This window comes from Odontesthes bonariensis, chromosome 7, assembly GCF_027942865.1.
Source record: "Odontesthes bonariensis isolate fOdoBon6 chromosome 7, fOdoBon6.hap1, whole genome shotgun sequence".
Taxonomy (NCBI): Eukaryota; Metazoa; Chordata; class Actinopteri; order Atheriniformes; family Atherinopsidae; genus Odontesthes; species Odontesthes bonariensis.
In genome coordinates, this window is record NC_134512.1 from 10220047 (window position 1) to 10232787 (window position 12741).

The following is a 12741-nucleotide window of genomic DNA, read 5'->3' on the forward strand; positions in this document are numbered from 1 at the left end:
TGCAAATGTCTCAAAAACAGTTTTACACTATAAGACATAGTATATTTATAATTCCCAATTTGCTGTTTACTACACATTTATCTTTAGAAGACAGCTTTGCTTGAACACAGAGTTGATTTAGACACTTCAGTTGAAGTAAATGTTCAAATAAAGACTGGGCTAAGATGTTGGCTCTGTTGCCTTTTATTCCCCTTCTTACTTGCTGCACACTTAGTTTGTTCATTGAAAACATGGCAGTAGAAGAAAGCCTTGCAGCTTGTTAAACACTGTGTATGTTTGTGATTTGGACATTTTAACAATAAAGTATGGGATAATCTCATTGAAACTAAGTTTGAGTTACATTTCAATAAAAAAAAACATTGTAAAACTATTTTTGTAAAACATATTGCATTTGCAAGGAAGATATTTACATTACCTAATGGTCTGTTGTCAAAACTCTTTATGACATTTGCTAAATAATTTTTGAATAGTTGGACCCCTGAGTCAAGTCTCACCAAGTCAGGCATGGCCAAGTTTTACGAGCTCCCCATAAAGGTCCGGGGCTCTGACACGCCTGCAGGAGTCAGTAAAAGCTCCTTCTCTTCCCTCAAACTTCATTTCCTCCTTGTCCAACCAGAAAACTCGACAATTGATAACTTTATATAGCGGGCACCGACAATTGTGAGGAATCCGTTTCAGAAAGGGCTGAACCCCAGACAACTCTCCGGCAGGATAGAAGCGGAATACGAATATTCAAAGGTCCGACTTCACTGTTTGGGTTGAGCTGCTGAGCTGAAGTGCGCGCTGGTGATTTCTCTCTTCACGGCTTTGCTGTCCTCCCCCTACCGTCGGACAGGTCGTGGGCTGTAAAAGAGCCAGGGGAGACCATTTAACAGGTAGTTTGTGGTTTTTGTTTGTTTGTTTGTTTATTATTTACTGAGGAGCAGAGTTTGTTTCAGGCCACATTTTGCGCTGCGTGGTGACATCGCAGTTCGACGTTCCGTCCAACTTTCCTACGTACCAGGTAATGTGTCGACTACAGTCTCGGTTTCAACACTTTTACTATCAACATGTATCTATAGCCCGCATCTAAAGGAAACAACAACAGTGTGGTGTCTTTGTGATGAGTTGTCGGAGTGTGTCAGCCAATTTGTGGTAGCCATATGACATGAGAGGTACTGTGGGAATATTGCGTTACTGCGCTGTGAGTTGTCATCTCTTGAGTTGAGTTATGCGAGTTTAATGTTTTCAATTTTTTTTTACCAACTCCTGTCAGGGCCATAAAATGCCCGTGACTGTTAAATCACGATCATTTATTTTTGGCAGGGTGTCATGGGGCTGTCACATGCTGGGAAACTTTGAATGTGACAATATTAAAACCTGGATCGCTTTAACAGTTCATCTGGCCACAGAGGTAGCCTATTGTTTCAACAAGTGGTTATGAAGACATCAGGCTATTCCTGTTTGGTGTAAGTGAAACATTTTCCAGTCAGAGTTAACACATGGCATATTTGGCATGACACTAAAAGTTTATCGTGGAAGCCAGGGGGAATGTCAAGAATCAGAAGCTTCTGAGAGGCAACAGCTGTATGAGATGCCACTCATTCATCTGAGCAGCATGCTTCATGTAACTATTAACTTATCAGTGGATTTGCACACAGACATATAAGTTGTGTGTGTTCGAGCACTTAAATCAGCCCCGTGTCTTTTCAGGCTGCCTTTGATACACCGAAGGATGCTGAAAATGTGATTTTAAGTCCGATCACTGAAGCGGTGCTGCCAGGAGAGATCCTATAGAGTGATGACTGAGTGTGAGAACTGAATTATGTTTTGTGCTGTTACTAGTTGTGGATGGATCTCTACATACTGTGATGCTTTTCATTATGTTTCCTCTCTACTTGTGGCTGATGAAAAAGATATTTGTGTTGCCAAACCTTATAGTAAAGTTAGCGCGTCTTTGTCTTTATGAAAATCTAAATCTGTTTTTTATTTAATAAACTATCATTGAGATTTAACTGTGTACCATCAAGATCCCAACACAGAAGTCAAAGGGTGCCATATCAAAACAGCAGCTCGCCTTTAAAGCAATACAATGTAACTTCTCAAAAAGCCCACCATGGAGCTCCCCCTACAGGCTTGGAGGTAATGTACGGTTACACTGTCGTAAATACAACACCCTTTCGCTTTCACGTTTCACGTTTGTTGACGAACCGGCGAGGAGTCAGAAGTTGCAAGCTATGTCGACCGAGAAGGTAAGAGTAATCAAATGTACCTGGGAGCGTGAGAGGGGTCTATTTGTTTTTGCGGTAGGTGTGCCAGAAAGCAAGTCGAAGTACTTCCACTCAGCTCCCGGGCCGGTCCAGCAAAGTTACATAGCTCAGTTATTCCAGCTCAGACCCCCGAAGGGCATAGGATACAGGCCAATCGTAATATTAAAACTCATTCTAGCCGCACAATTTTTTTCAAGCTGTTATTTTAAGGTAGAAATGTTACATAGTATTGCTTTAACTTCACACGCGTCAACATGGTGTGGTATAGATCATGGCTATTCTTGTATATGGGAGGGTAGGAAGGTCTTCATCTGACCCCACATTCCTCCCTCTCTCGTGGTGCAGGATCAGTGCCCCCTCTGTGATGCACCATTGAAAACAAGTATCTTATTTTGTTATTTTCACTCTTGTGGTTATTTATTTTAACAGCTCCGGAGTACAAGTTTACTCTTTAGCTGTCCTTTAATCATGCAAAAAAACCCAACATACAAACAGGGGCCCACATTTAGCTGATTGAGCATCAGGAAACCAGCATACAGACATCAAGGGGTTGATATCAACAGCCAACTTTCTCTGACTATTTGATAATCAGAAGCTATTCTAACCTTTTGTGAAGAGGTTTTCCTCTGTCCCACATTGGCTGATTCTCCAAACAAAAGAAGCAATGCAAGCCTCCAACTGAGTTGACTTCCTCAGCTTTCTCTCTCCCACACAGCCACCACAGAGCTCAGCTCTCTGTTCTGTCCCTTCGTGAAAGTTCCTATTCTCTTGGACGAGGGGGCAGGACTGTTTGTGCCGGGTAGATCTCACTCCACTGGGCCTCACAATGGATGAGCTGTGCTGTTATATCAACATTTAGTTCTCTCCCCTTACTTCTGCTGCTTTAATCACATCCCTTCAGTCCAATCAGCGGCAGGAAGAGCCAGTCTTTGTCTGTGTGAGACATCGCTGGCACTTTGCTGGTGAGCAGCATGTGCCATGACTCACTCTGACTTTGCATGTTGTGTCAGTGGAGCTTGGGCGACAGCCCTAATTTCAAGCGTGTGGACAAATGCATATTTTTACAAGTCGCCTAATCAAGCTGTGCACTCATGGGCGGCAGATCAGACATCTAACTCTCAGTCGTATATGCCCTGCAAGCAGGACATCATGTGCCTATATTTTGACTTTGCTATGTGAATGATAGACACTTGTTTACAGTCCAGTTTATTTCTGAGGCAGGCTCTTAGCTGCTTGGGATGAAGATGCAGCAGATAACACTTACCAAAACTGAATTGATGCCTGAATTTGTAAGACCAGAAGGATAATGTTTCCTATTAATTTTCCATGCAACACCAATTGTTTACAGCTTGGACCATGTTGAGTATTTTGTATGGTGTCATTGCTACTTTGTCTTACTGTGGAAGAGCTGATCTATAAATACAGTATTTGCCAAAACAATTAAACAGCCACTGGCTTTATGCAGTAGGGGCCTCCTATTTACTTTGAATGACACATAATACACATTTGATCGCTGCGTGAGTTTCACCACTATGGTCCTTGGCATGTTAATGTGCAACACATGCTGTTCGTGGCTCATGTGGAAGTGTGGTCTTGACTGTTGCTATCTGTTCTGCTTTCGCAGTTTTGTTGCAGTGCTCAGATGGATTTGAGAAAACAGACTTGTTGACTTTAGCTTGGAGAACTTCCTCTACTGATGGCCTATGCAGTTACAGCCTCTGTCAAGTCCCTTTGTCTGTGTTGGTTGGTTGGTGTGTGGGAATTTTTTCGGTTGTATCTCAAGGACACAAGCTATTAATGGCGGTTAGTTAGAGAGTATGTGTATGCCCTTTTTGTTTTTTTTCAAAATGATGTCCTTTCAATGAACTGTAACCATAGTTTATTATTACATTACTCTCCAATATATCATTATGCTTACTTTTACAATCAAATCTAATCACTTTTGTCATGAATGTAAATAAACAGTGGAGCATAATAACAAAAATCACAATATAATTACTCAAAAATATCAAATAGCATGACAGTAGATTGAGTGAAATACAGTTTGGGCTTTTTGTGTATTTTGTACAACTGTATTTCCAACATTGTTGCAGTATTTATATGTATACACTATGGACTTATATATGCACACACGCATATATATATGTATGTATATACATATATATGCACCTGGTTCTAGTTAATGACATTTTGTCACTTTAGGTCACAAAAAATCCAGTTGCCACGGACCATGTCCATTTCAGACGTGGTATTGTGATTTATAGTGTGCTAGCTGAGCTGAGAGCTGAAGTGTGGAGTTTCCTTTTGAGGGAAATGGTTCACAAAACTGTAGCCATATGTCTAAGCAGTATTTTTGATTGGAGCACATTTATTTTTATTTGCCACTCGTTACTTAAAGCCTGTTAAAAATGCTTTTATTCTCCTTGATTTTTAACTGGCTTTAGGTGGATCCCATTACCCTGCTCCAGACCAGTTTGAGCATAATGGATAAGAGATGGCTCCACTGCCTATAAGCAGAACTTTGATCGTGGACTATCTCTGTACATGTTATGTCTAAGCTTTTAACAATTGAATCATTTAACCACATTGTTTAAAACTGTTACAATGACTTCAGTGAGCAATGCCATTCTTTGTAAAAAGGGACACAGTGTAGGAAACCTAGCTTTTAGCAGTATCATTTGAAATCGATTACATTAGATTAAGCTATTGTTTTTGCAAGGTTCATTGTAGTTTGCCAGTGTGCTCCATTTAACATAGGAGAGGTATAATCTCATCCTAATTGATTTAAATCAGAAGTATACGTTTATTTTCTCCGATTCTATGAAATACAATGAAGCACAACACACTACTGCATTCTAAATTTTCAAGGAACTTTTTGATTCAAAATAGAAAACAAAGTTTTGTTTTCGGTTATTGTGTAGTTGAGCTTTGCATCACACCCATATGCATGTTTGTATAATTTTGTGTGCAAAAACAATTAGGAAGCAGCTTACCTGGATTTAACAGGTAGGTCTGTAAGCAGAGGCTGTTGTTCTGTAGCACAGTCTAAAACAGATCCATTCATATAAAATGTTCAAGTTTCTGGAGGCCCATTGTCTGCTGCAAAAGTCTTAAAATGAGAACTCTATCCCTAACATCCGGGCAGAGCACAAGTTGTTGTCCATTGGCAACAGGTCAGCTTTTAAAAGCTGGCTAAACACTGCCAATTTCTATCAGTGGTATACGAGTTGTTATTTCACTCTAAAATGGTTTGATTTTGGGTTTTTAATTGGTTCCCAATTTTAATTGTAGTTTAGAAAAAGAACACAATGGACCGGAGATGTGATTTATTCATAAATCAAGTGAGAACTGAGCTTCCTGATAGACTAATTTATTTTAGAACAAAAGAAATAAAGTGTCTGCTCATGCAGAAGTCTTCTAAGCTCTGCTGTGGGGCCTATCTGTGCCCCCCACCCTTCAATTGGGTGAATTTGCCTCATTCTTGTGAAAGGGAGCAGTAGTGGCAGTTTGTTAGTCAGAGAGAGCCTTTCACTTATGAAATACATTTTTTTTTCATTAAATGATTTAATATTTATTTTCTATACAGCTTCCCCCCCTTTAAAAACACTCAAGTTATTCCAAAATGTTTCCTTTCCTATGTAGAAACTGTTTTTTATGTCATGAATCCAGATGAGCCCAAACCTCCATATTAAGGGTTGGAAACCTTGTGACTTGCACCATCCTCCCACCTGTAAGGCGGAGACTGCTATTATATCATATTGACTTATTCTTATAATTTTTGGAAAAAAAAATTTCTGATAAAGTTTGTTTAGATTTAGGCAAACTAAATGACATCATTAAGTTTCAGAAAATGTGCTGGTTATAAAGCCTCTCTGGCAGCAAGCTTTCTGTCACAAACGCTTTCTTCAGAAAATCCTGAAGGCTGAATTCAGAGCCTTTTTAAGAGCTTAAGGCAATTCAAGTAGTTTTATGTAGCTTTTTGTCAATGTAAATGATCTTTTAACTTTCAACAGGGCAAAATCATTCCCCCAATGTTTGTAGTATTTAACTTTTGTTAAAAAGGAGAATATGCAATGAAGGTGATACTCAAATACAGTACTTGTACCTTAATGGCATTTGCAGCATGAGACTGAGGGCAGTTGGTGGGCAGATATGTGTTTTTATATACTTCTGTGTCTCTGAGAAGTCATTTTGAGTTTTGTGTTTATTTAGCCACCACATACTATGTGATTTAAGAAGGAATGACAACTTTTACCTGACTACCAAATTGAAGGCCGAAGATGAAAGACCTGCCACCCACAGTTTGCTTCTTTTTTTTTTTTTTTTTTTTGGTCAAATTTGTAATTCTTAGGCTGACTCTTCAGTCAGGCCACTTTTGAAGTCCACCACCAAAGTGGAAAAGGCGAAAAATAACAGCACCCTGGGCTGTTGTCTTAACACATTGTGTTGTCTGGAATATAGTGAATTGTGAAAGGGATTTCAATTACTACTCTGAACTCAGGCATAGCAGAGCTTTTTCAGAATATTATATTATTTACAAAAGCACTCAGGGATGTAACAACCTAAATGTTTTCTGACAGAACAGAGACAAAAAAAAGCCCCCCATCAAAGTCACATTTCCCACTCTGCAAGCTTAGCTCATCTTCTCTGGCAGCCTTTCCTGCCCTGTCCTAAATGCTTCTTGGTCCAAAATCAAAAAGATCCTAAGGGAGTAATTTGTTACCAGCTTTGAAACTACTGTGATTAATTGTGCCAGCTCTCATCCGGCCTCATGCAAGTGCTCTAATCAAAAGCACCTTTTGAATAACTCCAGTCTGGTGCCCGTTGGACTGAGTCCTCACACTGGAAATTGAGCTCTTTAAAGATATTCTACTCTTCTTTAGAAGCTTATTAGATGTGGCATAGTGTTTTGTTCCCTGGCTCTTCCATTTTTATCCATAAATGATCATTTAGGCAGGTGGTCAGCAGTATGTCTTCTATAATTCATTACTATCAGATCTGGAACTTGTTATTTGCTTGTATTGCTCCTTTATTCTCTTTGTGCGATGACTTTGGCGAGGACATTGGATCAGATTAGGCAGATTGATCATCATCCATTCATCTATTTATTGCAATAGAGTGCTGTAAAATCTTTTACAGAAGAGCATAAGTTAGTTACTTCAAATCAAAGCGTAAACTGATATCTTAACCAAGAACTTAAACAGATTTGGTGTAATAAAATGGAAAAGACCATCATTTCAAGGCATGCGATTTATTTAGTAGATACAGTGCCAGGTGGAAAGTCATGTTAATGAGAAAACTTTTGTCATTATTTTTCTATATTGACTGCTGCACATTACAACATACTGAGTATTCAGAAAGAGATTTGCCTGTGCTGCCAAATGCTCACTTTTAATGACAGATTCAAAGATCCCTGATGGTAATGTTCTAGTTCAGTTGCCGTGGCATCAATAGTCACACATCATTGAAGGGTGCTTTGGCACTGGCCACCCTTTGGTTTATAGGCATTTGACATTTTCTTTTTCTTTTCACTCATTTCATTTGTTTTTAATGTCATGTTGTGGTGAGCTCAGCATATGTGAAAGTCATAAATGCCTCAGCAACTTTTTGCCAGCTGACTTCTAACAAGTTGATCTCTTGCAAACATCCAGTCATTTAGGGCTTTCAGAACTGATCTTAAAAGCATATGTTTTCTTGACTTTTGTATGTTTATAGCTTTGCTAACAGCATGTGCATGGGGAAAGTCCATGGAACTTTGTCCATAATGGGCATGAATGTCTACTTGAATCTTTGGTGAATATTTGCATGACTTTACAAAAAAGGAACACAAGATATGGTTAAAAACAAAATTGTATATACCCATGTGAGATTTTTACTCATAGTTTTTTTTTTTTGTTTGTTTTTTTATTTCACAATTCTTCTTCAATTTGTTACGAGAGTCTTGTCTACTGTTTGGGTGAATACAGTTATTCTTGAACTTATTGTGGAGCCTCTAACACACTCCTACAACACTCTAAAAAATAGGTGACTGTTTGCTCAACCTTTTAATGTCATGGTGTGCGATAGCTGTACATATTTTGTCTTGTATGAATGTTTAGCCTACTTCATATATTGTGTTTTTTAACAGCAGGTAGTGCTGGGCGGTATACCGGTTCACACCGAATACCGGTTTATAATTTCGTTATGATATGAATTTTTAATATACCGCCATACCGGTGTATTTGATTACACAAAGGGGGGAACGCTGCGTCACGCGACATTGTTTGAGACGGGACCCTTTTCAGTGTCGCGCTTCTAAACGCGCATGTTTACTGTCTATGGGTGCGAGGAGGTAATAAGCACTTGCGTTACGCGAAGGTGAAGGTGGATAGGATAGACATGGAAAGTTCCGAAATCGAAGCTGCAGAACTAGTAGAACATGCTGACACAGAAGAACTTGTGCCAAAAAAAGGAGCCGTGTCTGTAGTTTGGAAGTTTTTTGGTTTAAAAAAATCCGACGTCGACCAAACAACCATTTTATTTTTTATTTTTTATAAGTGTTGTCGGGCTACAGTTGTCGCTGGAGGTGGCAACACGAGCAATTTGCTCCATCACCTTAGCCGTAAGCATGTCTTAGAATATCAAGAATGCATGAAGTTAAGGTCAGCACCTGCCACATCAGCAGGTAACACGGGGAAAGCAAAAGAAAAGTCGAGCCAAATGTCACTTCAAGACGCGTTTGCTAGAGGGACTGCCTACGACCTCATATTGATGCAAAAATATAATTATTGCAAGTTGCTCTACTTTTTTGTATTGATTTTCATAAAAGATGTTTGAAATTTGCACAGTAAAAGTTCTGTATTTTGACTGCAATTGTTTGCATTCCGATTCCTCACTTCATCAGAATCATGAGTAGCACTTCTTTGTAAACAGCATCATTTTGTGGGGCGTTATTCTATGACGGTAAAATAGACCATCCTAAATTAATCTACTGCAGTAATTCTGTTTTAAATCTGTAGAAAATGCTGTGAACACCTAATTATGCATGAAAAAAAAAATACCGTGATATACCGTGAAACCGTGAAAAAATACCGTGATATGTATTTTTGGTCATACCGCCCAGCACTAACAGCAGGTACAGTGGTTTTCTATCCCAGCTTTTTTGTTTGCATTAAAAAAAAAAAGCTGCTTGAAATTTTAGAGTAATGCATTCTTTTTTTTTTTAAGTATTTCTTTTGGGCTTTTTATGCCTTTAATGTTAGGACAGTTTGAGAGAGACAGGAATGCAGGGGGCAGAGAGATGGGAAAGACACGCAGCACAGGGCCGCTCGGTGCGGGAGTGAACCAGGGCCAGCTGCAGCGAGAACTGTAGCCTCTGTACATGGGGCGGCTGCTTAACCCACTACGCCACCGACCGCCCCAATGCATTCTTTATAATTTGGGAATTTGGCTTATTTCAAACCTCTAAGCCCTTTTTTGGAAATTAACAACAATTAGAACTGTTGCTGTAGTAATTTTTTATGTATAATTGATAAACATATTACATATGTGTATATATTTGTATGTGAGCATACTTGCAACTTTTTCAGTTCTTGATGGTCTACATTGATGATGTCTGAGAGTTTAAAATGAATAAGGATACCTCTTTTTTTTTTTTTTTTTTTTTTTTGTCGGAAATTGGAAATCATTCAAACTTTAGAAATTGAGTGCTATTCTGAGAAGAAGTAATGGTTTTCGATCAAGGGCAATGAACCAGAGGGCTGTGTTGAATAGCTGTTATTTTTTCCACATTGTTGTTTCAAAATGAGATTCTTCAGCCAGGCATGCAGGAGAAACGCATACAAAGCCAGATGTAGCACAGCAAATCTGACTTTTAATGCTCAAGCCAGGCAATCTGCAAATGTTTTCTGTTGGGGAGAATAAAAATGACTACAGCTTTTGGTTGACTGAGAATTTTCAACTCGTTAAAATCTGCATGGGCTGTTTTCTTTTTTTGCTAGTCACAATTAGAATATCTTAACGCTATTTAGGATTGTTGGCATGGAAAACGATAAACTCTCTCCCACTGAAACAAGCGGGTTTTAGTGCATGTTATTACACACAGCATTGACCAACTCTGCATACAGTTGGGGACTTATTACACTTCTGCCTTGAGAAACGTAACTCTTAATAATGGGAAACGTAACAACTGCTCACAACTTGCTGAAGTAAAACATGAGCTAACGGAGATTAAGCTAACTTTCATCATTCCCAGATACTATACTTCATACTATTTTTTATAAACATATTCTAATGATTCCTCCTTAATTAGATGCTGTGTAAGAAATGGTGATGGTAATTATTGTTTATTAGGGAAGACATTCATTGTTGTTTCCCAGCATAGTATCTTTAGGATAACTGATGAGCACATTTTGGGGTTTTCAAGTTCTATAAGGATGAACAACATGTAGTGCAGAGATTTCACCTGCTGCTGCTTAACTATAGTAATCCCTACATCTTTTGGACCCAACATGGTCTTCACTGTGTCTTTTTCCAGAACCAAGTGAGCCGCTAACCCTTGGATTTCACCAGATGCAACAGCAGGGAGCTCCGGCTGCAAAGTGGATCCTGGAGTTGATTTTGGCCATTCTAGACAATGTTTGTCCAATTCCATCATCTGTGCTGCAGCATGTTTCAGAAGTGTCCCAGAAGCAGCTTGGTGGTTCACTCTGCTATAAATACGCTACTTGTCTATTTTGGACAGAAGCCTTGCAAGCTTCACAGAGCAGATGAGACACGCAGGAAGTCAGACAAGGGAATGGCATATTGAAACTTGTCTATTTGCAAAACACCCTTTGAAGTCTCCTCATCACATCACATCCCTACATCAATATAACTGTACGCTGAAGGTGTGAAGGTAAACAAGATTAGACCTCATATTTTATGTTTCTGTGCCAAAATTAAACTCAAATAGGTATTACAGATCCCACAGTTCTTTCATCCCTTCACACAAATATTCATACACTTTTGTTATCCTGTACGTTGGACACATTCACACATCAATGAATACATCAAGTGAAATGGGGCAAAAGCCTAACCAACCTATATCTTAGCTACAGCAGCAAACTGGAATTTTTGGAATTTTGTTTTCTAACAGTGTGCTAATTGCACAAAGTTTTTGAGGAAATGCAGCTAGCAATTACACCATAGATTTGATCCCACCGAAGTGCTAATGAAACATTTTGTGGTCTAAGTCTATCTGGTAAATAGAAAAAGCTAACAAATTTGTTCACAGGATGTGGGAAGGCTGTGTACAAGTTATATCTATGACAATAAATAAGTAAATGGAGGAGGAGGGAGCTGATTAAACTATTTCAAGAAACATTCATTATATTTTGGAAGAAAAAGAGAAAAAACAGCAATGCCGACAGGAGGGTCTTTTTCTTCCAGTCCTGAAATTTGCCAAGGGATTGCAGTCTGCTTCACACATGAACCTGTTCTCCAATCACTTTGCCTCCTCTCCAAACAGTATTGGAGGGTGGGAGCAGGAGACTTTTCTGCCCCTGCTCTGAGCCTGTTTGACACATGCATTCACATATTTAGAGAGATCCTGCTTGACATGCACATCAGAAGGACACTTGGTATGCATGCCGAATGGACTGTTTCACAACCAGCTCACTTGAAAAACAAATTTCAGGTTCATCTCTGGGGCAACTAATGGGACTCTTGTAAGCTTTTTACATTTACTTATTGTGGGGGTAACGACACTTCATGAAATGAAGGTGAGATCCCTTTCACAGTCTGTAATTCCTTTCGGATAGAGTACAACATGATAGCCACAGCAAGTAATGCAGTGATGCAGGTTTATATTTGAACTGAGTTTCCCCTGAGACATTTCCATCCGTATTGTTACTCTTTGGCTAGGAGAGGCCCATGTCTTTGACAGACCACACTGAGCGACTTATATTCTCAGCTCTGGGACTGCTGCTGCTCTTACTGATATAGACCATGTGAGGTGAGATGTGCCTGCCACTGTCAGGCTCATGCTAGAGTTTTGATGTGAAACAGTAAATTATTATTGCATACCCTATATCCCTCTGGTACAATTTCCTTTTGTTAACTTTCAAGGAGGCTGACATTGTACCATCCTACAGCACTTACAGCAATGCAGACAGACTGCTGCTTTCCATGCTTGATTTGTCAAATTAAATTAAATTAAATAAAATGATATGAAAAAATGTTTTATTTATCCCGAGGGTAAATTATATTGTTGCACTATTTTTAAAAAAAATGTTTTTCAGCAATCATCCATAAGCTTTCATCATGTGTTGTTATTGTTGCTGGGAGGAATCTCTCTCTTTTACGTTTTCATTAACAAAGTCTCATAGTGATCACACTGTTGTATCAACAAAATGTTATGTAGAGGGTGGTCAGTGTTGTTGTTGAAAAGGGATTTCCTGTGGGAGTGAAATTGGCTTTTTGGCTGACCGGCCTACCTAATTGTAGATCACAAGCCTGTCAGAAGGTAGCAACC

The 12741-nt window shown here is 39.1% G+C and overlaps 1 protein-coding gene across 1 annotated transcript in view; it reads left to right on the forward strand.

Moving 5' to 3' along the window:
* Positions 1-580: 580 nt before the first annotated feature.
* The window catches only part of tspan9a (tetraspanin 9a), a 193261-nt gene continuing 181100 nt past the window's right edge, over positions 581-12741 (forward strand). Inside the window, exon 1 of the mRNA XM_075469396.1 lies at positions 581-875. The gene's annotated coding sequence lies outside the window, so the exon portion shown is untranslated. The remainder of the gene's footprint in view (positions 876-12741) is intronic.